Source organism: Ostrea edulis, chromosome 3 (genome assembly GCF_947568905.1).
Source record: "Ostrea edulis chromosome 3, xbOstEdul1.1, whole genome shotgun sequence".
NCBI classification, from domain to species: domain Eukaryota; kingdom Metazoa; phylum Mollusca; class Bivalvia; order Ostreida; family Ostreidae; genus Ostrea; species Ostrea edulis.
Genome location: NC_079166.1, coordinates 66,867,499 through 66,894,030, shown reverse-complemented (window position 1 = coordinate 66,894,030; position 26,532 = coordinate 66,867,499). Strand labels below are relative to the sequence as shown.

General features: G+C 34.9%; 2 long non-coding RNA genes across 2 annotated transcripts; one reads left to right on the top strand and one right to left on the bottom strand.

The window, feature by feature from the left end:
* Nucleotides 1–2,294: 2,294 nt before the first annotated feature.
* LOC125675936 (uncharacterized) lies at nt 2,295–4,318 on the bottom strand. Its single transcript, XR_007370711.2, has 3 exons — nt 4,024–4,318; nt 3,810–3,914; nt 2,295–2,376 (listed from the first exon to the last, which is right to left on the bottom strand). It is a non-coding gene; the product is annotated as an uncharacterized LOC125675936 (long non-coding RNA).
* A 4,114-nt stretch (nt 4,319–8,432) lies between these two features.
* On the top strand, nt 8,433–10,530 carry LOC130052743 (uncharacterized). The gene is made up of 2 exons (XR_008801126.1): nt 8,433–10,006; nt 10,327–10,530. It is a non-coding gene; the product is annotated as an uncharacterized LOC130052743 (long non-coding RNA).
* Nucleotides 10,531–26,532: the final 16,002 nt, after the last annotated feature.

Here is a 26,532-nt window from a genome sequence, read left to right as displayed (position 1 = left end):
TCAAACGTGAATCCCAGGTGTCTATTTCCAAAAAGTCCACAATATCAACTTAATACATATTTCACCTTTATGCATCGATGGATATACCTGTATTTTGCAGATAGTTTAAATGAAATTTACCATACTATTAGCAGGGACAGTGGGAATATGGTTTACCATAGTTATATCTTTTCTATATCATCGTTTAAAATCGTACTTTTTTAATAATCTAAAACCGAAATTTACTATAAAACTTTGGTGAAGTGGAGGTACAGTTACGTTTGAATTGTATCCGTACAGGTACAATAAAAAGACGATTGAGTATCTCGCATATGTATTACTTGACTGAAAGAGTCAAAATTCACGGTGCATGGATGTATTTAAATACCCGTGTTCATTTTTTTAAAGACGTGTTTCAACTTGTTTTTCTTTGATTATTTAATTTAAAGGTCTTTTTTGCGTGTTACTCATTGTTAAACTCAATTCAATACCATTTACTGTATAGAAAATGTGTGAAGGGTACTTTAAATTTACCTATCGTATTTTAGGTTTACTCATTCGAATCTTGCAAGTCTTTACCTGTACAATTAAATGACATTGATCAATGTCATGTTCTTTGGAGCACCAAAACAAAATCATGTTTTCCCTCGGATGCAATTTTTTAGGCTAAATAAAATCGTCTTTTGCGCTATGAAAATTGATTTAAAAAATTAAAACATCACGATAGTCTTCGAGACTTTGACAAATATGTAAAATACGTAAGTGATGGATCTAAAAATAACCTGTGAATTTTTATGTAAATATGTTTATTCTTAAATTGTTTTTCAATTTCAGTAAATATTTTGAAACACGATTCCTATTCTAGTAGTCTGAGTAGTGGAAATCCCCTTTACCGAAATCACTTCTATATTATTGTTTGAAATTATACGATTGAAATTTCTTTTATTACTCAAAAAGTATAATTTACTATATATGATAAAACATTTGTAAAGTGGGAGTACAGATACAGTTATTTACAATTTCGAAAATAAGTTTGTAATTAAAAATGAGACCATTACGTCATATCCAATCAAGTGCTTTTGAAAGGTCACCAAATATCATACCATGATTTTTTTTTTCTTCGTCAATACCGTGTACGATACTACGACTCGCATGATACGTTTCTAATAATTCATAAACGGTAAAATATCCTGGTCGGAATTCGGCTTCATATCGATGAAATAAATCATTACTATGAAAATAATTATGTACATGTTTTGAAAACGATTATCACCATAATTTTACTAATGCATGATAACAGCAAGACATGTCTATAATTAGATACTATCGATGGGTCTTCCTTTACAAAAAGAGCAATGACATGGGCAATGTTCCTAAGAGATAGGAACATATCTTCTGACAATGACCTATTGAATAACATAGAAAAACGGTGGATTTAGTTGATTTCAACATCTCATGACTATTAATATATGGGTCAGTAGCTTTATTGACTACAAGTATTATGATGATATCAACTACTTCTTGTTCGTCAATAGAAATGTCACTTAGAGATCTACTACTTAAAATGTCACTTAGATAGCCACTACTTAAACTGTACGTGTTTGCTAGTGTTTCGTTGGTGTCATCTATTGTGGAAATTGATGAGAAGCACGCATTCAAATCTTCAATTTTGTCAATATCAGAATACATTGTTATCATCAATTTATATTAGATATATTTCATTGATAATTTCATATCAAATGGGTTTTTTCATCAACCTTCAATATAACTCACTGTTGCCTTCCTTTGCTTGAATTCATTAGGGCCCCGCATGGAATGCAGGAAGCCCTATATTAATCACATTGTCCGTCCGTCCGTCTGTCCGTCAACACTTTCTTTGTGACACGATAACTCACACAGTTTTTATCGTACAGTTTTCAAATTTTGTACAGAAATAATGTACAATAAGAGAAAGAGGCCTATAGATTTTGGGGTCATTTCACTTTGTCTGCCTGTACGGCATGATCTTTGTTATTACACAGGCAAATGTGCCTCACGTGAAATTCACATGAATTTCACGTGACAATTTCTATGTGAAATTCACGTTAAAAGAGCATCAAATGTGAATTCACACAAAAAAAATCACATGAAATTCACATGAATTTCACGTGAAATTGACATAAAATTCACGTGAATTTCATGTGAAATCTTTAACATGAATTTCACATAAAATTCACGTGAATTTCACATAAACTTTATAACGTTAAATCATACATGGATATTTTGATACCCTGAATCTCGGGTTCAGATGAACACAAAAAGGAGTACAAATCTGCTTTCAATCTGCTGATAATTTAATTGATTGAATTTGTTTTTACATGGTTGTCTTCATTGTCTTTTCTTTCTTTCTTTTAATCTCTGAAAAAGAAATAATTATGTATTAAAAGGACTGTTCAATATACAAAAGGAGTCATCTTAAGCCTTATGTACACATACTGTATTGTTATACCCCTATAAAACAGTTCCTATATAACTCCTTACAAAAAAAGTCCAACATTTCGACTGTTCTGGCGATTGTTGGACCGGGAACTGTTAAAATCGACTGTTGACCGATGACGTCATATGGCGCTAACTCGAGTTATCTTTTCGTGCCGTTAGGATAAAGAGAAATGGTAGCCTGGTACCCGAGGCCTTCCGATGTTCAAAGAACGAAGTAGCGGATTCATAATTTGCGACAGCAACGGAAGATGAAATTCAATTAATTCTTCAAAGTACGGACAGCAAGAACATAAAGAAATATTTGTTCATCATTTTCTAGAATCAATTGTATAAGATGAAGTTTACTTATTTTTATTTTATTCGTGTTAAAGCTGTTATACGCAAGTCATATGATTCTTGGTCTGCTGATTTGTTTACGTAATGGTGAGGTTCACTGATTTGACTGGTGATGAAATACGGAATTTATTAGATGAAAAGCAGAGCAGATACACGAAAAATATAATTATCAATTAGGATATTGAGTATGTTTTCTTTTAAACTAGTGGAATCAGTGATAAATGTATGTAATCACACTGTCCTGTTTAAAGTCAACAAACCATGTGCACCTAGTAAAAACAACCTAAAAAATGAAGGTGTATAACAAAACAGTTATTAACTGGGTCCTCGGACAACAGCTGTTTTGTTTGACCCTCGAACGGATCGGTTGCCCTCAGCCTACGGCTTCGGGTAACAGACCCGTTCTCGGGTCAAACAAAACAGCTGTTGTCCTCGAACCCAGTCAATAACTGTATACTATGAATGAAATTGCATGTAGATGTAACAGAAACGAAGAAGAAAAAGTTGCAAAATTATCAACAATTTGTGTTTGAAAGAAACATAACCTTTTATATATCATCATACAGAATAGAATAGAATTATTATACAAGATACAGAAGGAAGTCATGGAATATGTTTTCAAATTGTCATGTTCTAGTCCAGAGGCGATTTGAAAATGACTTTGCATTCCTCATTATCTAGATGAAATCTATATAAATGCATTGCTTAAAATGAAACGATTGACATTGATAGAGCTTTCAAGCTTACATTCTTCTCATTTAAAACTATTGTTAAAGGGGGGAGCAACCAATATATATACATTTTATTACCATTGCGATATATATATAACAATCGATGGACATTGTTACACATCACCCCCCCCCCTCAACGTGCCTGATCTCGATGATGCCTCTATGAAGGTAATATAGAACGTTACTTAGCACCCCTAATCAATATCTAAATCGATTAAATTAGAAAAATTATGTTCTGAATTACGATTACCATGTTCTCTGATGAATAAGGAAATATTAACAAACCGTGTAGAGTTATGCGATTCTGCAACACGTCCCCGAAGTGACTTCCGTATTTTCGCTGTCGTGCCTATTCGTTGACGTACCCCGTCTAAAGTAATTCTCATCAGTCTTAAATAAGCGGTTGCATTAGGAACTTTAGATCACATAAATGTAATAAGCCTAATGGCTTGAATTTACACTGAACATTTATATATTACAATGCTCAATCTCATCTTACCTGTAGAGTTTCTATGTACTTTCACATTCGCTGTCTTGCATACGTCAGACGCGTCAGACGGCTTACTCGAGTGTGACGTCACAGTCTTGTAACTATTACCGGAATCTGACTGTTACAGTGTAAAGCTTTATATATTTTTTTTAAAAGTTATCTAAATATACATGGACAGTATTGTTAAGGATTGTTCATGTTTTTCGCTTTCTTCCGAGTGCTAGAAATCTGTGTTTTCCTTTTGATTGACGATCTACAAATTCGGGATGGTGAATACGGCTGATAGAAAATTTTCATTTCTACATGCGTGTATCAGTAATTTCCAATAAGTCTAACTTTATGCATACACCAGCTTCCAAGGTATCACACCGGTAATTATTATCGATGTATCTAATAAGGAGGGGGGGGTAATTAAAATTGATGCCAAACTACCGACAGCGGAAAACAATATCATGGCATTTTTCCCACCTGCACAATACTACTCTCAAATCACATGTATGTAAACAGCCCAAGTGCGCCCCGACAAGTAGCCTGTTAGTAGCGAGATAAAAACTTTAACTCATCTTCAGTAGTTTTACAAAACTGACAAAAACAACAATCTTTTGGAATGCATGGTTTTGAATATCCACCAGTTTCAATTTCTAAAGGGTGGGCAAATATTCTTAGCTATTTAAAACGTACTACTCTATAAATGGAAATTTCAAATGGTCTTATTAGTTTTAATTCATAGATCTTTCTGATTTTACTGTAAAATAGTAATTGTCTATGTGTAGAAAATTTCGTGGTTTTGAAGTTGCATATTCTAACTCTATCAATATAGTGATTCTTCAAGTAGTTCGAAAATATGCTTTCATTAATATCTATGATGATGGGAGATTTAATTTACATTTTAATTCTTAAGAGAAAAAATAATGGGAAATGAGGGAAATCAGGTGTGGAAAGTACATGTAATCATACTGCGTACAGAACTACAATGCAAGTTAATAATTTCGCAAATAAACGAGGAGAGGGAGGCGTGAGCAGGATCTACTTTATTGGTCGTTTCAACGTTCACATCATTTCCTTGCGAAAATCAAATCACATTAAAATTTTCGCAAGGAACTAATGTGAAAAGTGATATAATGCTTTTCACGTGAAATTCATGTGAAAAATTTAACGTGAATTTCATGTGAATTGCTGTTCACGTCAAATTCATGTGAATATTTTAACGTAAATTTTACGTGAAAAGTGATTCACGTGAAATTCATGTGGACATATTAACGTGAATTTCAAGTGAACCACTTTTCACGTGAAATTCACATGAAATTTACGTAAATTTCACGTGAAAGGTTCATGTGAATTTCACGTGAACAGCATTTCACGTGAAATTCACGTGAGGCACATTTGCCTGTGTATGAGCACTTTCTTTGTGACACAATAACTAAAACAGTTTTCATCGTACAGTTTTCAAATTTTGTACAGAAATACTTTACAATAAGAGGAAGACACCTATAGACTTTGGGGATCATGTCACTTTGTCTGTCTTTTTATCTATGTGTCATGATCTTTGTTATTATGAACACTTTCTTTGTGACACGATCACTCAGTTTTCATTGTACAGTTTTCAAATTGTGTACAGAAATGCTTTACAATAAGAGGAAGATACCTATATATTTTGAAGTCATATCACTTTGTCTGTCTGTTTGAATGTCATCATCTTTCTTATTATGACCGTATTTATTTACCACTGTCTAAGGGAGATAATTCAATTTGAATTGATATGGATTGTATTGATATATAGAAAATTTACAACAAATATCTCTACAACATTGTGTATGTGTATATATTTGTTTTTTAATGTGATATAAAAATGCTTGATGTTACATGTATATTGAATTAAAACACGTCATTCCCAGTTAACAACTTTCGATCGGGATCGGAATACGAAATAAAATTTCTTATGCGGTTGCAAAGTGAAACTGCTTCATGCATGTATTGAATTATGTAGTAATTGCACGTTACACATTAGAGAACTGTTCCTTTTAGTAAAGAAAGTCACAAAATAGATACAAAATGAGTGTACCTTATTCATTACTGTTAACGAGCTTTCGTCGGCGAAAATCTCGAAATGGCGTGTTTCACTGCGCTTGTTGACGGTAAGGTCCACATTTTCTACGTGAGTATTTTGATATTTGCTAATGAATTTTTTTGCGCATACATGGTATGTCTTGGCTAGGAATAATGGAAACTTTTTCACCTATGTATGTAAAGACATATTAATTTCTATTTTTAAAAATGTAGAATACTTTTATCAAATGACAATGTGTTTGAAAACGCTTAGAGCCCCGATGTCAGAATTTCCTTTTCAAAGACATCAATATGTCAAATTCATAATCCTTTTCAAATAGAATACATCATAGTTTGTACCAGTTATCAATTTGGAATCCCCTATTACAATGGGATTGTGTTACACTCTGTTGTGTTTGAGTGGATGAGTGTGAGTCAAACAGAAGTAATTTAAATTGCATAAGTCTCTCATAAATATGCTTCATGATTCCTTTCTCACAAATTGGCATTCCAATGTATCTTTATATATTATTAATTCTAACATATATACCAGCCCCAAACATTGCTATATCAAATACAGATGTCACTTTCCTTTAATAACCCACAGCGGGGTCCTTGCTGACCGTGTCAGTTTTCTAGTCTAAGTAGGTTTCAATACTGTCGTAATAATGGAATATCTTATGGTTTTTCCATATTGTTAATCGAATTATGAAATTTTCTATAAGCGGACCAATCAGAGTCGTCTTTCGTTTATAATGAAAAGGTGAAGATAACGATCAGTGATAAATCTCATAACTTCCATATGAGGACCCCTGGACACACCAGCTGATGTGATCGGGTGCCGAGGAGGAGTAAGCATCTCTCTTCGACCGGTCACACCCACCTTGAACCCTATATCTTGATCAGGTAAACAGAGTAACCCGTAATCAAAATCAGTAATAATGCTGTGTTGCAAAGTCGATTTCTCATCTGATTGTTTTTCGTATATGTATCATCGAGTCATGCCATGGTTTTTCTCGCGGACAAATGTTATGTTTTGTTTAGGTATACATTCACGAACACAAGAAAGATTTTCGGATGTGAAATTTTCTGTTGCCAATTCTAAAGTATCTGCTCCGTTGATGACATTTACCCAGTTACAATTTTCGATTGATAAAATCATTGATTTTCAAAAACACATACTGTATGCGTGTATGAGCGGTTGTAATTTATATTCGAAATAAGCGAGATGATCGCTAATCGAGAATTCTATTCTCAACAGCTTCACACGATTGAATGTCTGTAGAGTTCAGTATTGGGTCAAGCAGTACTCGATTCCGTGCAGCGTCAGTTATATTGTTTACTAAACTGTGTATGGAAACAAATTCACGGACATTGTGTGATAGTGGAGAATTAAGGAAATCTACAGTTGAATCGCCTATGTTTATTTTGTCAGATTATATGCAAACTTTATCTAAACTCCATGCGCATTTGATCCAAAAAAAGGCTGTCGAAACTCGGAGGTCTCTAGATACAGCAAAGTTCAAAATTACAGGTGCAGTTTTCTATTTCAATCCATATACATTCAAGATCGGTGGACTCAAATTATGGGCGTCTTATAACGCGTATTTCATTTGACATATAGATCAAGACATAGGGCTCACGACAGGTGTGACCGATCGACAGGGGATGCTTACTCCTCCTAGGCACCTGATCACACCGCTGGTATGTCCAGGGGTCCGTGTTTGCCCGACTCTTTATTTTGCATTCCTTGTGGGAGTTACGATTTCCATTACTGACCGTTATCTTCGTCTATCATAACACCGCCTACAAAACAAATTCTGTGTTTACGGATTATATCATAAAAGTCATCAATAAGTAAATTATCGTTGCTCACGGAATTATCTAGACGCGTTTCAGTAAAACATAAAACATCGAAGTCATGAACAATAAAATTTAAATGACCTGGTTGACGTCTAATGCTTATGATATTCAGGTGCAAAATGTCAAGAACATTTTCAATAGTAGGACCCGGATTCATTTCTATATCGGGTCCAACTAACAAAAGGAATTGTGAAACCAAAAATGAAAGTAAGACTTGATAAACACAGATCTAAGCTGAATGAATTTCACACAGTGAGTGAGTAGTTTTAAAATATGCTCGAGGAAATACAAAAGACATGTAAATGGCAACACAAAAGATGCTGGTTTTTGTAAGTACCCTGCCTGATGAGTAGAAAAGACCGATTGCATCCCGGTATTGTCTACTTGAGTCACCCATTATATAGTTTATGGTACACATATAATTTGAAAATAAGCGGCCGCAATCATTAAAAATGTTTACTGTTAAGCGTTTAACTACTAGTACATGTATTTCTAAGATTTGAAATATATTAATTTGGTCGCATGACAAAATACACATGAGGTTTGAATATAAGTATTAGGCGAAAGGGTATGGAAGAAAAAAGAGAGACAAAAACATGAATACAAATAGTGCAACAGATCAAATGAGTACGTCCATGGTAGTAATGCAATTTAAAAAGATTATAAAGTAAATGAATACATGTAAATAACGGGAAAGCAATTGCAAATAGTCATATAATAACGCGAATCGGGTGACTGTGCACACAACATTTGAAGAAATAATATTTGAATGATGCAAGTAAATTTGAACTGAGGTTAATTGTTCCTCAAATAGATAACGGGTATTAGGACTGTGCGTACAAGGGAGTTGAGTTTCCTCATTCATTAAATGGGTTGAGGAAAAGAGATGCATGATGATGGAAAGAAAAACGAAACATATATACAGAATAAAAAATGCATACATGTAAATGATTGTATACAGGCGGTTGAAGTGAACAAGAAACTGAATGTGGGATATAATCACATAAACGATTTTTGACATAATAAAGTTCAAAGTGAGTAATGTTCAGAACAGTTTAAATGATGACATCTTAAAGGGAACGTAGGGTCAAAAATCAAATTTTGATATGTGAAAACTGGTACCATGCAGACAACAAAATCTAACATAGAAAAAATAATTGCTGCTGATAACAAGATTTAATCTGTCATTTACACTGAAAACTGAGCTGAATGGGAGAATCTCTTATCATGGCGGCTGATGACGTGTATGCGGCAATTCATTACAACTGCTGTGCCTAGCACTAAATGGGTTACAGAGTATCTATGATCTAAATGTCGGGAGTTCAAGTGAAATTTTGCACTGTGGTCAAAGGAAAAGGAATACATGTATCTACCTTTTAGCATCCCTGATCTCCCCCCAAAACTATGAACATTGTGCAATAATTGGATACATAACCTTGAAAATGAATCTTTTGTTTTTGAACGGCATTTGAGAAAGAGTCTTTTAAAGAGGATATCAGGGTAAGTACAAGTTATATTTGCTTTTTACTCAGTAAATACTAATAGTTCTTAATGTGTATAACCAGAGTTTATTTACAACAAACTTTTACTTATATAATAATTTTCTATTTTAATCTATCCTTATCCAGTGAACATTTTGTACAGGCTAAATATGAAGGGATGGGTAAACACTGCTTTTTAAATATTCACAGTTAAATTAATATCTATTTAAGTTAAGATATTAGGATACACACCAAAACCTATTAAATAGAAGATGCAGTAACTAAAATATTTGATGGCACAAGACTAATAAGAAAAAATAGCTCAAAAAGATGAGGAAAAGGAAAAGCAGGATACATGTAATACTTTCAAAAATCATCCCAGCACTAGCACATTTTGTATTATACTATTGTTTTTAAAGAAATTGAAAATGTACAAGTAAACAAATGAAGTATAGTATATATGAAGTATAGTATATATGAAGTAAGTATATATAATTAATTAGTCATTATTTTTCAGCTAATCCATTTTCTTTTGGAAACCAATGAAAACTCATATGCAGAACCTATTGACCAACCTGGACTGTCAGCATCTAAGGAAACAGGTAATTTGATGCACTTCTCTATTAAATGATTAACAAAGTTTTACAACCAAGGTCATTTTAATTCCCCCTGTGCAGTTAATCTTTCAAGTCTTGACATTTATGTGGCAATTACTGCAGGGGTGTAGTGATAATCAACTGATTTATGCTGTATACAGATTCACATTGTAAGATTCTCTTGTAAACAGATGTACTAATAAATCAGAAAGAGAGAAAACTACTATGAAAAATAAACTCTTTGTTGTGTGAAATGCATGCACTTTCATGAAAATTCATTACTAAAGTTATAAATTAATGGTTTTATTTCATTTTTATATTTTCAGCTCAATGAAGACATGAATAGTGACAAAAATATCCCACTCTCAATCCATATTGAAGAATAAATCAACTTTGTGCAACATATACAGATAGAATTGCCCAGTCATTGTCCATCATATGTGCTAAGGAATGTTCAAGTGAAGAATGAAGAAGTGAAGATAATGAACAATCCTGTATAAAGAATACAAAATTAAAAGTTTAAGAATTAAGAGTGTCGTTTTCATCAATTTATCCCAATGCACTAGTGTTTTCATTTGAATCTGCTAATAATTCCTCTTCATTATAATCAGGCTCATATTGATATCCTTGCAGTCAGACATGATCAGATGCTTTCACTGAGAGGCAATTGCCCGGTATACGTCATAAACAGATGGGATTGTGGGAAATATCTTAAAGAGCGATAACTTTATCTTGCAAAATGGCAGCCTCCAGCAGATGATGTGTAGCTATATTTAATAGCCAATTTCTACACAACAGATTACAATCAAATGGAAATAACCAGTGGACTTAATTACTAAATATTTAGTATTTGAAATGTGAAAATATTTTTTTATACCCTACGTTCCCTTTAAGGAACATTTCCAAAAAGGATCAGGTCTGACTCGGGGTAGATAACATGTACTTTGTTAGATTGGTCACGTACACAGATTTTATCGTTAGTTGACCAGGTGGGGATGTTTAGTAAGGTCCTCGTTGAAGGAGACAGCTCTCGTTTCGCGATTGTTTTTCAACTTGCAGTAACGTTTCACCAAGCGGAAAATTTACATCGACACTTTGAAGCCTGGTTATGAACTGTCGTGGACCTGCATTACGCTTGTTCGGATTATCGACGTTGTGTGAGTTTATGATTTCGTCTGGGTGTAACTCTTCATCCCTGCTATGTCAAGGATAAGTGAGGCAGTATCCTCGCCCTGCTTTTCAGCTACTCCCGTGGCGCGAACTGCGACACTGTCCATCTCGTCAACAGTTCTTAGTTTTCCGTTTCTAAAAGTTGATGAATCTTCTCCTTCAAGGGTTGAAACACCAAAGATTACTTCGATCGACAAAAGTCTCGATGTGTCGTCGTGCAGAAACTGCTTTACAGATGCCGCTATCCTAAGGTCGTTCTCATCCGATATAACTACCTGGTGAGAATATGTAATTAGTGTTGCTTGGTGGTCAAAGGTTGGGTTTGCATATGGTATACTTGAGAAATGGGGTAGATTCATCCGCAGGAATGATAGGGAGTTACACAACAACGTTGTCAGCATTTGTATTCATTGTTGGACAGTGTGGGCTTGAATGTTTTCTCTGTGTTCTGTAGGGGCCGTATTACGTCTGAGAATGATCGCAATAAATCACTCAAATTCCTTTGTTTTTGTTATTATCACCCATGATAAATTATATGTGCATGGGTCGTAATTAACTTTTTCTACCACAGGCTAATTTTAGCCGGTGGGTAAAAAATCCACAGGCTAAAATGAAAACCTACAAGCTAGAATAAAAATAATGAAGCAGTGCTCTTTTTTCACATGTTTTTTTTTTTTTAATCAATGATTTTCCCCATCATTACTGAGCCTAGTGGGTCAACAGGCATCGTTTGAACAAGACACTAAGTTACTTAAGTCATATGGTGCAATGTTTAGGTCTCTTCATTATCGCACCTCTAATGCACAACCTATTTACCGCAGGTCTAGACCCAGTCTTTCAATTTCATGCCACATCAGGGTTGTCACTAGTGATTTTACATAGCGAATCTGGGACTCGTGGTTTTATAAGTTTGATAATCGTCTACGCAGTGAGCAGTGCACTCATATCATCACTACAAGCCGACCTCAATATGACAATAAATTATTTTAGATAGGATATTCTCATGATTCTGATAAAAATAACTACCGGAAGACTTGGTAAAACATAGATTCCGTTTTTTTTGAAAAGATAAATGAAAAACAAAAACGTCATAGTTGGAATTCAATTTAATCACCCCTATTGGTGAACAGGACTCGTGGCACATGTCTATATTTTTCATCACAATGCGATGCACGATGTCCGACCTCTAAAGCATTTGTTTGACTCCGAATTTCTTTTAAAAATTATAAAAGAAAACTCCGGATAGAAACGGTTGTTGAAATCGGTCGTTCGTGTAAGCGTTTTTATGATTCAGAGTGCAAGTATAAGAAAAGCGAAAAGCGCATCACCGTATAAAACGGATACGATACGATCATAGTTTGTAAATAACCATTCGTTAAGATTTTCGAGTGTCCACTATTTTTACTCGCTAGTTTTCAAATGTACTCGCATTTTGCGAGTATTTTTCGCTAATTTCGAGCCCTGATATTGTGTACCACAAACTAAATAATGGGTGACTCAAGTGGACAATACCGGGATACAATCGGTCTTTTCTACTCATCAGGCGGGGTACTTACAAAAACCAGCATATTTTGTGTTGCCATCTACATGTCTTGTGTATTTTCTCGCGCATATCTTAAAATTACTCACTCACTGTGTGAAATTCATTCAGCTTAGATCTGTGTTTATCAAGTCTTACTTTCATTTTTGGTTTCACATTTCCTTTTGTTAGTTGGACCCGATATAGAAATGAATCCGGGTCCTACTATTGAAAATGTCCTTGACATTTTGCACCTGGATATCATAAGCATTAGACGTCAACCAGGTCATTTAAATTTTATTGTCCATGACTTCGATGTTTTATGTTTTACTGAAACGCGTCTAGATAATTCCGTGAGCAACGATAATTTACTTATTGATGACTTTTATGATATAATCCGTAAACAAAGATAACGGTCAGTAATGGAAATCGTAACTCCCACATGGAATGCAAAATAAAGAGTCGGGCAAACACGGACCCCTGGACATACCAGCGGTGTGATCAGGTGCCTAGGAGGAGTAAGCATCCCCTGTCGATCGGTCACACCCGTCGTGAGCCCTATGTCTTGATCTATATGTCAAATGAAATACGCGCTATAAGACGCCCATAATTTGAGTTCACCGATCTTGAATGTATATGGATTGAAATAGAAAACTGCACCTGTAATTTTGAATTTTGCTGTATCTAGAGACCTCCGAGTTTCGACAGCCTTTTTTGGATCAAATGCGTATGGAGTTTAGATAAAGTTTGCATATAATCTGACAAAATAAACATAATAGGCGATTCGACTGTAGATTTCCTTAATGCTCCACTATCACACAATGTCCGTGAATTTGTTTCGATACACAATTTAGTAAACAATATAACTGACGCTACACGGAATCGAGTACTGCTTGACCCAATACTGAACTCTACAGACATTCAATCGTGTGAAGCTGTTGAGAATATAATTCTCGATTAGCGATCATCTCGCTTATTTCGAATATAAATTACAACCGCTCATACACGCATACAGTATGTGTTTATGAAAATCAATGACTTTATCAATCGAAAATTGTAACTGGGTAAATGTCATCAACGGAGCAGATACTTTAGAATTAGCAACAGGAAATTTCACATCCGAAAATCTTTCTTGTGTTCATGAATGTATACCTAAACAAAACATAACATTTGTCCGCGAGAAAAACCATGGCATGACTCGATGATATATGTACGAAAAACAATCAGATGAGAAATCGACTTTGCAACAAAGCATTATTACTGATTTTGATTACGGATTACTCTGTTTACCTGATCAAGATATAGGGTTCAAGGTGGGTGTGACCGGTCGAAGAGAGATGCTTACTCCTCCTCGGCACCCGATCACATCAGCTGGTGTGTCCAGGGGTCCTCATATGGAAGTTATGAGATTGATCACCGGTCGTTATCTTCACCTTTTCATTATAAACGAAAGACAACTTTGATTGGTCCTCTTATAGAAAATTTCGTAATTCGATTAACAATATGGAAAAACCATAAGATATTCCATTATTACGACAGTATTGAAACCTTCATAGACTAGAAAACTGACACGGTCAGCAAGGGCCCCGCTGTGGGTTATTAGAGGAAAGTGTCATCTGTATTTGATATAGCAATGTTTGGGGCTGGTATATATGTTAGAATTAATAATATATAAAGATACATTGGGATGCCAATTTGTGAAAAAGGAATCATGAAGCATATTTATGAGAGACTTATGCAATTTGAATTACTTCTGTTTGACACACACTCATCCACTCAAACACAACAGAGTGCAACACAATCCCATTGTAATAGGGAATTCAAAATGAATAACTGGTACAAAATATGGTATATACTATTTGAAAAGGATTATGAATTTGACATATTGATGTCTTTGAAAAGGAAATTCTGACATCGGGGCTCTAAGCGTTTTCAAACACATTGTCATTTGATAAAAGTGTTCTACATTTTTAAAAATAGAGATTAATATGTCTTTACATACATAGGTGAGAAAGTTTTCATTATTCCTAGCCGAGACATGCGATGTATGCGCAAAAAATTCATAAGCAAATATCAAAATACTCACGTAGAAAATGTGGACCTTACCGTCAACAAGCGCAGTGAAACACGCCATTTCGAGATTTTCGCCAACGAAAGCTCGTTAACAGTAATGAATAAGGTACACTCATTTTGTATCTATTTTGTGACTTTCTTTATTAAAAGGAACAGTTCTCTAATGTGTAACGTGCAATTACTACATAATTCAATAACTTGAAGCATGAAGTAGTTTCACTTTGCAACCGCATAAGAAATTTTATTTCGTATTCCGATCCCGATCGAAAGTTGTTAACTGGGAATGACGTGTTTTAATTCAATATACATGTAACATCAAGTATTTTTATATCACATTAAAAAATATATATATATATACACATACACAATGTTGTAGAGTTATTTCTTGCAAATTTTCTATATATCAATACAATGCATATCATAATTCAAATTGAATTATCTCCCTTAGACAGTGGTAAATAGATACGGTCATAATAAGAAAAAATGATGACATTCAAACAAACAGACAAAGTGATATGACTTCAAAATATATAGGTATCTTCCTCTTATGGTAAAGTATTCTGTACAAAATTTGAAAACTGTACAATGAAAACTGAGTGATCGTGTCAAAAAGAAAGTGTTCATAATAACAAAGATCATGACACACATACAGAAAGACAGACAAAGTGACATGATCCCCAAAGTCTATAGGTGTCTTCCTCTTATTGTAAGGTATTTCTGTACAAAATTTGAAAACTGTACAATGAAAAGTGTTTGAGTTATTTTGTCACAAAGTGTTCATAATAACAAAGATCATGCCATACAGATGAAGTTAAATGAACCCAAAATCTATAGGCCTCTTCCTCTTATTGTACATTATTTCTGTACAAAATTTGAAAACCGTACGAAAAAAACCTGTGTGAGTTATCGTGTCACAAAGAAAGTGTTGACGGACAGACGGACGGACGGACAATGTGATTAATATAGGATTTCATACGGGACCCTAATGAATTCAAGCAAAGGAAGGCAACAGTGAGTTATATTGAAGGTTGTTGAAAAAACCCATTTGATATGAAATTATCAAATGAAATATATCTAATACTAATTGATGATAACAATGTATTCTGATATTGACAAAATTGAAGATTTGAATGCGTGCTTCTCATCAATTTCCACAATAGATGTCACCAACGAAACACTAGCAAACACGTACAGTTTAAGTAGTGGATCTCTAAGTGACATTTCAATTGACGAACAAGAAGTAGTTGATATCATCAAAATACTTGTAGTCAATAAAGCTACTGACCCATATATTAATAGTCATGAGATGTTGAAATCAACTAAATCCACCGTTTTTCTATGTTATTCAATAGGTCATTGTCAGAAGATATGTTCTTATCTCTTAGGAACATTGCCCATGTCATTGCTCTTTTTGTAAAGGAAGACCCATCGATAGTATCTAATTATAGACATGTCTTGCTGTTATCATGCCTTAGTAAAATTATGGTGATAATCGTTTTCAAAACATGTACATAATTATTTTCATAGTAATGATTTATTTCATCGATATGAAGCCGAACTCCGACCAGGATATCTTACCGTTTATGAATTATTAGAAACGTATCATGCGAGTCGTAGTATCGTACACGGTATTGACGAAGAAAAAAAAATCATGGTATCATAATCGGTGACCTTTCAAAAGCACTTGATAGGATGTGACGTAATGGTCTCATTTCTAAATTACAAACTTATTTTCGAAATTGTAAATAACTGTATCTGTACTCCCACTTTACAAATGTTTTATCATAGTAAATTATACTTTTTGAGTAATAAAAGAAAATTCAATCGTATAATTTCAAACAATAATATGAAAGTGATTTCGGTAAAAGAGATTTCCATTGCTCAGACTACTAGAATAGGAAATATTTTTCAAAATATTTACTGAAATTGAAAAACAATTTAAGAATACACACATTTACATATAAGTTCACAGGTTATTTTTAGATCCATCACTTACATATTTTACATATTTGTCAAAGTCGCAAAGACTATTGTGATGTGATAATTTTTTAAATCAATTTTCATAGCGCAAAAGACGATTTTATTTAACCTAAAAATTGCATCCGAGGGAAAACATGATTTTGTTTTGGTGCTCCAAAGAACATGACATTGATCACTGTCATTTAATTGTACAGGTAAAGACTTGCAAGATTCGAATGAGTAAACCTAAATTACGATAGGTAAATTTAAAGTACCCTTCACACATTTTCTATACAGTAAATGGTATTGAATTGAGTTTAACAATGAGTAACACGCAAAAAAGGACCTTGAAATTCTGCTCGACCCAGTAAATAATCAAACAAAAAACAAGTTGAAACACGTCTTTAAAATATGAACACGGGTATTTAAATACATCAATGCACCGTGAATTTTGACTCTTTCAGTCAAGTAATACGGATACAATTCAAACGTAACTGTACCCCCACTTCACCAAAGTTTTATAGTAAATTTTGGTTTTAGATGATTAAAAAAGTATGATTTTAAACGATGATATAGAAAAGATATAACTATGGTAAACCATATTCCCACTGTCCCTGCTAATAGTATGGTAAATTTCATTTAAACTATCTGCAAAATACAGGTATATATACGATGCATAAAGGTGAAATATGTATTAAGTTTCCTCAGTCGGAGTCAATTGGATTGCATAGAGACTGGTCCATCGATGTGCCAAGGTCTATCAAGTTACATCTCTCGGTGCCTCTGAACGCATTAAATTACAGGTCTGAAAGCTTTTGTCATTCCGTGAACAATAACATACACTTTATCGTAACCCTGTAGTGTTTACCATTGCAAATACGCCACTCGCATATTATAACAATACCTCATTGAATTTTACGATGTCCTTGTCAGGTTTTTCGTATATCCTTATTGACTCGGAAAGTGTAGACTCGGATCCTTTGTTACGGATTTACATAATCTGATTAAAATTCATAATGAATTTCTACCAATACACAACTCGAATGATTTTGATTTAACGTTACCGTAATTTAATAAAGACCGTGTCAGGTGTTTCCGTATACCCTTATTCACTCGGAATTTCCAGACTCCGGTCCTTTGTTATTTGAGAATAATATCTGTATTGTTTACCCCCTATACAATTCTTTTGATCTTCAATCCCATTCGTATACCCTTATTCACTCGAAATTTTTATACTACGGTACTTTATTATTTGCGAACAATAGCTCTATTGTTTAGGCCCCCTATACGACCCCTTTGATCTTCGATCCATCGATCATTTAAGTAGGTCAAGGATATAATATGACCCCTTCTATTGTTTTCGAGAACAATAGAATATCTAAATCTAGGTGGAAAACCCAGGTAAACAATAAACCCGTAAAGTAGGTCACCGAGAACAATGGATGACGTCATCATTCTTTTGTGTAACCCCCCCCCCCCTATACACACGTCTATACTACTTGTATCTTAAGCTGAAATATTTTAAGTGGTGGAATACCAACCTTACTGCAGCCTATATTTTGCTGAAAATATATTTGAATTCAAAGATGTGTTACTAACATACATTGTTAATGTATGCATTTAAACAAACATCTCCAAAAAATAAGGGATTTATAATTTATTTCATTCGAAGTGTATTCTAGTATTTGACACAGTAATATGTGATATCATTTTAAAATTGTAGTAATGCGTTTATTTCTAGTAATGGATAGAGTTAGATATTTACAAAGAAGTTTGTCGATATAATAATTCATAGGGCCATTTAAAGCATCTGTGCCACCCGTACAATGCCTGAAATATTGCAAACCCGCCATTTAACCCGATGTATGAAGTGTGTGCCATCTGCTTGATCACAAGATAACATGTTGTTTTTAATACATCTTTGATCTGTTGTATATAATATATATATGGGGGTCATTTACATGTATACATAGTTAATTCGTGCTAGATAGAAGAGTCACGGTGGGCGAGGCTGGTCATAAGCGAATCGTTGTTAGTTTTGTGTCCAGTCCAGAATTTTTCAATTATATTGAAAGGTTACTAGCTGTAAGTACCACTTTAGTCCTATGCTTAACGCTTCTACTCGTAACAGTGAGGACCATTTAACGTGCCAACGCCTGGCGCGACACGGGACCTTCGTTTTGTAAAGTCATATCCGAAATCATCGTCGGAAACCCACGGTCGGTCGCACTACATATACCTCCCGTGAGACAAAACACTGATATCTATGCTGATCAGCTTCTATTACCCACACTCTCTGCTCATCGTAGCTCGTTTTTGCTGCCATTGAAAATCTGAACGAAACAAAAGGGTTATTGAGATTGAAAAGATGTCATTTATTACAATATCAAATGACGGAAGAAATCTTCAACAGAAGATTCTGAGGTGAAATCAGCTAATACATTCTACATCAAAGCAACGGCAAAGATGAATTTCTCAAAGTCTGATTTCCCCCAAAGAAGACAAAATAACGAAAATGATGCTACTCTATAAGATGACAAATACAAAATCATCAAAACAAACCCAGAGCCATCGTCGTATTTTACTCATCACCCGTGAGCAAACTCGCCGGAAAAAAAATAATCGTATGTAATTAATAAGCGCTGTTCAGATGATTGGCTGCTGTACAGAGTCGCGATGGCTAATCAACGAATCAAAGTTTATGTTACGTGTGTATGTTCGGCAATGACAAAAACTTTTCCGTAGTTAAGACACCGATTGCAAATAAATCCACTCACCGGTGTATTTCGTAGTTTGAGAAAGGTACTCCCATATCATTTCTGACTGGTATTTGATCTAAATGACCTGTACGACTTGTCTTTCATCGTTTTAAAACAAAATCTGCACGTTTTAACGGGTGTCAAGATATTTAGCATAAATGGCAAACTAATAAACATATTTTCAAAATTGAAGAGTTCCAACTTTCTGATTGGTTTTCTATAATCAACAAATTGGCATATTTTACGACCATATTTCGGCGAGTTTGCCCACGGGTGTTGCGTAAAAAACGAGATCACCCGTGGGTATCCGATGATAACCCACAACAAAAAGATGGCGAAGAAATAAGGTCATAGAAATTCATTTCAAAATTAAGGATTATCTCCCTCATGCATAGCTCTTATCCTTGGAAGAATTTGGCTCCACTTGTTTGGCACGCTGTTTTTGGCTATATTTAGATCTAAAACTTCATAGTTATTTCGGATTTCAAACATTTCGGTTGAGCATCACTGAAGAGACATTATTTGTCGAAATGCGCATCTGGTGCATCAAAATTGGTACCGTATAAGTTTTACATATATACAAAAAGAAAAAATAAGAGAAAAAAAAAACCATGTAAAACCAACATCTAAACACATTACACAGTATCACTAACCCACATAATTTATATAGAAAGGTGCATAGCACCGAAGTAAACGCTGATATATTCGCTGGAAAGTGTGTCTCGGCTTCTATATGCGATTGGTCGCTTTACCATTCCTTATTGAATGTTCAACCAGTGAAAAATACCCTTATTTTCAGTGTTCGGGAGCATAGAAAAACATGCTTTTGAAGCGAAGATTTTTATTACGTTTAAGTTCGACAAGTTACAAAGCTTTCATCGAGATGTTTTATCTGTATTATTGACGCAGATGGTGTATTTATGTCTAGAAATAGTGGGGAGGAAAAAACCTGTGTTACCAAGCATTTACTACTGCGTACGAGTCTATGTACAGGTCTACATGTTCATCACTCTTAGTCTCGCGATCTTGCCACTTTTATCTATCATACGGGAGCAATGTGTTTTTAAGAGACTTTGTATTCCATCGCTTTATAGGCCTATAGGTACATGCCTGTTAAATTTACTTGCGTATTAAGTTACTGCTGTAATTTGTTCCAGTTGTGGTGTCGACAATTTGAATAAGTAATTATGACCTTCTTTACATACCTTTTTTGTGTTTATAAACACAATTGAAGTCTCAACTACGATAATTACAATATGACATGTCAACGGGATTGTAAGACCATATTTTGATCATGCATTATTGATTTTATTCACGTGCTATGTAGCAGTGATGATGATAAACATACCAATGGCGGATCCAGGATTTCTAAAAGCGAGGGGGTGGGGGGGGCATGTGAAAGTGAACTTGTAGCCATAATAATCAGCCATTTTGGGTGCAAAATCTGGAGTTTTCATCTATTTATCTTTGCTAGTGGCACACAACAGACACACACTTTCATGGCGCAGCCATTACTGCTGACACTTTGAGTTCCTGGAATATTTTCGGCGATTCCCATTGGTCCTCAAAAGGTCATGTACGGTCATGCATTTTGATGAGTTATGGGAAAATATCGGCGTTCTATCTCACGGGAGGTAAACGTAGCGCGACTGACCGTGGGTTTCCGACGATAATCCGAAATACCTATGATTCTCATTTTTAAATGCCGACCGTTTGGCAAAGGAGCAATGGTTATCTAATAAACGTTTATGTCTAAGGTTTCACGTGGTTAATGTACGTGCGGGGTACACACTCACGACCTCCCTGTTACGAAGTGAACGCTCTACTACAGAGCTATCGCGACCGAAATTTTATTTTACAGTTGAATCCCTGATTATGAAAACGTTTTACACAAGTAATAAAAATATGTTAAATCAATTTACTAGTAGCTATCTGATATTTATTTTGCGGGATAATTATACAGTACACACACAGGTATTGATATTGTAACATGTATTCTTGTCCCAGCCCCAACCACTTATTGATCATTCGTTTTGTGGTCCCCAAAACGGGTAGTCAATGCGTGGTATAGAACGGGGACCAGACTAAGCTACAAGTAGCCTAATCTATAATAATTTGTTTTTCATGATGAAATCATTGTTAATGCTTATATACTTGTAATGTTTTAAATACCGATAAAGGAAATTCCCAAACATCGCTTGCAGAAAATAAAGGTCTTTAAAAATCTATAAATTCTAAGTAATTCAAATTACTATGATATAAATTTTATAATTAATTAAATATTTCGTACGACCTCTACTTGCATAGTACATGTAGATGATAGATATGGTGCTAGCACCGTAATCTTTTTTTAAAAGATAAACTTGTAGTAAGGTAACCCCACGTTTGGTGTGCCCAGTGATCCTTGTTTTATGTTTTCTTTGAAAAATTGTTGGGATTGCTTACGTTTAGTTCGTTTTGGTCACCTTTTTCATCTGACGGAATGGTCATCGTATCCATTACTCTTTGAGACGCTAATAGGGGCAACCATAATATCATTTGGAAAGAACAAAAGACAAGGTCAATTGGGATTTTAAATCTTATGCACTATATGTAAAATAAAAGTCGAAACTGGTTCCCGATTTGATTGAATATTGTAAAGGTCATCTTTGATATACGCGTTTATCGAATAGATAGCTCATGCAGGAATGAAACAAAACAACAAATGAATATTTATTTGTGAATATATTATCGTTGTAAAATAGCTTTTTTGGAGATCACCTTCACTAATTAATAAGTTTTAACAAAACTTTATCAAAATATGATTTATAATTAGTGTACCGAATTAGCAAGTGTTTAACGAATCAGGTTGAATTGTGATACTAAACACACCAACATTTCAGTATCATCGTATGACCTCGGTTTGATAGTTTTTCATCTTCACAAAATAGATCATATGTGAATAATTCTATACAAAATGTATGTTGAATCATTGATACCTATGATAGTAGTAATAAAGTTCTATATAAAATGTAGGAAAAGACACGAGTATTCAGATGTTACAATTTTGATCTCATTTGTTATGAACACATACTCACAGAAAATAAACCTGTTTTTTCACAAAACTTAAAAAGAATAAACAGTCTTGGTTATCAATGAGAAATACCAGCTCTCTTAAAATAAACTAACCAAAATATAAAGTTTTACTCAAAGTTCTTTTGTTTAGCTTGATAAGCATCTTTGAAATTGGGATTTTTACTTGCCCGTATTGTATAGAGTGTATGTGGTTGGTTCCGCGGAAACCCCAAGTACCATAACACGGAATCTATGTGAGCACAGTAACCTAAAATTCTAATTCCCACTTTACAATCGCAGTACCAGCCGGATATTGGATTGTTAGTGTTATATTCATTCTCTATCCAGCAGTATCTTTTAGCCGAGACATGGCAAGACTGTAATCGAACATGGATAAGATTAGATAGGTTTTCATTTTCATTTACAAATATTTCATAGGTGCCCTTCGGGCTAATGTGCTCATTCACATAGTTAATAGCTTGCTTCAGTTGATAAACACCAAACGTTATCCCTCTTGAATATTCCTCAGACAAAGTAGTAAAATCAATAGGCGCTTCAGAGCTTTCAGAATCTACTTTTCGCCTTTTCCCCCTTTTTATTTGTTACATGCATGTTTGCTACGCGTTGTTAAACAATATTTGACTTTGTCTTCATGTTTAACATTTGTCTTGCAAGATTTTCACCTTGTGGTGTATCGGTTACTGTATGCATTGACGAGGTTGATTGATTATATATGTTTTAACATCTCACTCGATAATTTTTCACTCATATGGAAAGGTCTCCATCGTCGGTAAAGGGTTGCAAATTTTAGGCCTATGCTCGGCGCTTACAGCCTTTGAGCAAGGAGAGATCGTCATCGTGCCACATCTGCTGTGACAAAGGGCCTTGGTTTTTCCGGTCTCATCCGAAGGGCCCTCTTATAGTCGCCTCTTACGACAAACTAGTTGTACTGAGGACCTATTCGTACCCGAATCCCCACGGGACTGCATCGATGAGAGCAACAACTATGTTTACATAGTCTTTTTTAAATGGTAATTGAGTATTTGTCACTACGTTTGCTAAACATTTCCAATGTTTAAGCCTGCAGACTCAACCACCCGACGTAATTTTGTAACCAATCTAGTGCTATTGGCCTCATGTGTACTATGTTGTTTTTGTGACTTGTTTAAGAAAGATGGTATTTCCCATTTATATCGAAAACTGTTTATTGCATCAACAGCATCTCGGAATCCACGATCAAGAATTAATAAATCTTGATCATGCAACAAATAAAAAAATCCATTGGTATCACTTGTAAGTATACACATGTACTAGATACGATATTGACGTCATTGTTTTCCCGTCAGTGACCAACAACACTGCATGATGATGTACCCACTGGTACCAGTAATTACTAAGGATTAACAAGTAGCCTATCTTTATGCCTGCTAAAGCACCTACGGTGTTGGGCATAAGAACTACTCTTTTCAATATATATGTATGTCCCACCCATGACCAGAATGGCAGTGTCGTATAACCCAGTCAGAGTAAATCTGCCTTTGCAAATACAGTTGTGTGTTTTTCAATGACATCTTCACGCGATATATGCGAGAATCTGAGGTATAGGGGCACAAAATATGCTAAAAACGCTTTTCTGGCTAATGCAATGATATGCGTGACTTGGTTTTCGTTATAACCAAATAGTGTAGCAAGAATAGAATGTGACGTGGCTGTAGGTACCTTAGTCAACAAGGGAGCTGCGGCATTGCGAGTAGAAGGCATTGATGTGGGACTTTAAAATGGTAGACGGGTTAAAGATATTCAAATTGTGAATACGTTAATCCGGTTAAGCTCATGTGGCATCCTTGGATAAACGTGAGGAGTTGATTTCGTTGACAATGTCCTTAATTTTGTCGTATCGATATGAGCCCCCTTTCTCAAATGATTAATTTGTAGATGAGTAATGCAACATTTCCCACAGGGGATACTTACTCCTCCTAGACACCTGATCCCACCTCTGGTGGTACTTGTATTTAAAAGGCAAAACAGGCAAGGAAATACACGGCGAGTTAGTAGATGTTTATGAGTCGTCTGCACCATCTTATGCTCAGGTTAAATTCTGAGTTAAGGAATTCAACCGCGATAGAACGTCTGAAGAAGATGAAAATAGCTCTGGACGCCTACTGGATGCCACCGACGAAGAAATGTGTAAGAAAGTTCGGGATCTGGGTTACTCTGATAGACAAATTCATGTGGAAGAAATAGCGCAGGCATTAGGCATTTCACATCGTAGTATTTCAACAATCTTACATCGCATTTAGGTATGCGCAAGCCCGTTGGGTCCCCAAATCCCCTAGAGATGAGCAAATGGCAACCAGAGCATCAGTATGCAGCGCCTTGTTGAAGCGTGTTAGGTAAAAAGATGATTTTCTGTTGCGTCTGGTTACTGTAGATGCGACTTGGGTTCATCATTATGAGCCAGAGAATAAAGCTCAGAGTCGTCAGTGGATAGGACCTGAGTCCCCGAGGCCAAAGAAGTTCAAGACGCAACCATCTGCTGGCAAAGTGATAGCCACAATTTTGGGACACAAAAGGCGTTATTCGGTACATATGTATGGTCGTCGTTGGACATCGACTTTAATATAATTGTATAATGTATTGGACACGCTTGTCGCGTGCTGCTTAAAGGACACATCTCATGTTTTCAAAGTTTTCAACATGACATGCATTTCGTCTTCCTTATGCTTATAGTAATTAATTCTAATAGTTCGTTCGCCGAAATTTTGCGATAATTAACCACAATACAGACGTAAATCTAAGCCCCGATTTCAAAAAGTCTAGTTAATTAATTAATTAGGTAGGTAGTCATGTGGTACAGTGACGTCACATGCGCCCTTCCGATTGTGAAAGTACTGCGAGATAGTTAAAAACTCAACTTGTAGGGGCCTAATTTATTTACCATGGGCAACATTTAAATCGATGTTGACAAATTGTCCGAGTTTTATATGTGCACACATATAACGATGTAAATACCCAAATATAGCGAGTAAAGCGTGTATGAAATCGGTAATATTATGTGTAAATAATGTTTATATGGGTCGTTGTCTACAAACTGTTTGGTGGTGTTGTTCCCCTATACATCTGTAATTGCTGCTGTTTTTCTAAAATAAACAGTGCAATCATTATTTATTTTTGGATTAGACAAATTATGATACGTTAAATTGTTGACAACTAGGCCCTATGTCAAGCTATTGTCACGAGTGCATTTCGGAAAGAAAGAAAAAGACAACACCCAGACAAATCAATAAAATTATTCAAATTTAAAGTGTTAATCACATTATTTTATTTTGATAAAGCAATCTTATTACTATTTTTGAATTGTGATCTGCACGTGTTTAGGAAGTACGAAGTGGGAGCACGGTGTTATAGCCTACTGTCGCACACAAGATGCTTCGAGTTCAATAAGGAAATAATTTTATAATTAAATTTAAAGTTCGGAAATACAATATTCTATTATTTGTATACATGTAATTAAAAGTTCAATTATTTTGTATCTTTAATTTTTTTGGTGTAAATCTACCAGTTGGTAAAAGTTACAGATTGTATCGTCGATATATGTTGTTACAAGGTGAAGGTCAGTTGACCCGAGTGTGTATTGAATTTGAAGAACAAAACAGAATGTATGCTATAGGCCTACCAGTGCTTATAGCTTTGCTATATTCATTTTCTCGCAGTTTAGCAGGGTCTCTGTCCAAGCGGTTTTTGAAAAGGTGACTGGGTGTGTTTTTTAAGGTAAAGTTCTTGATCCAACCAAAAAATTATCCACGTCTTTTTTCTCGTACCTTCCTTCGAAAAATTAAAAAATACTCAGTCTAAATCCTTTCTACCGACAACTTGTACACCCGAGCACGGCAGAAAACTTCTTAATACATTATCATTTACAAGCTGGTCATGTGATAATTGGTTTTTTGTCGATTATACCTAATCTGTTTATGAAATAGCTAATAGGTGTTTTCAAA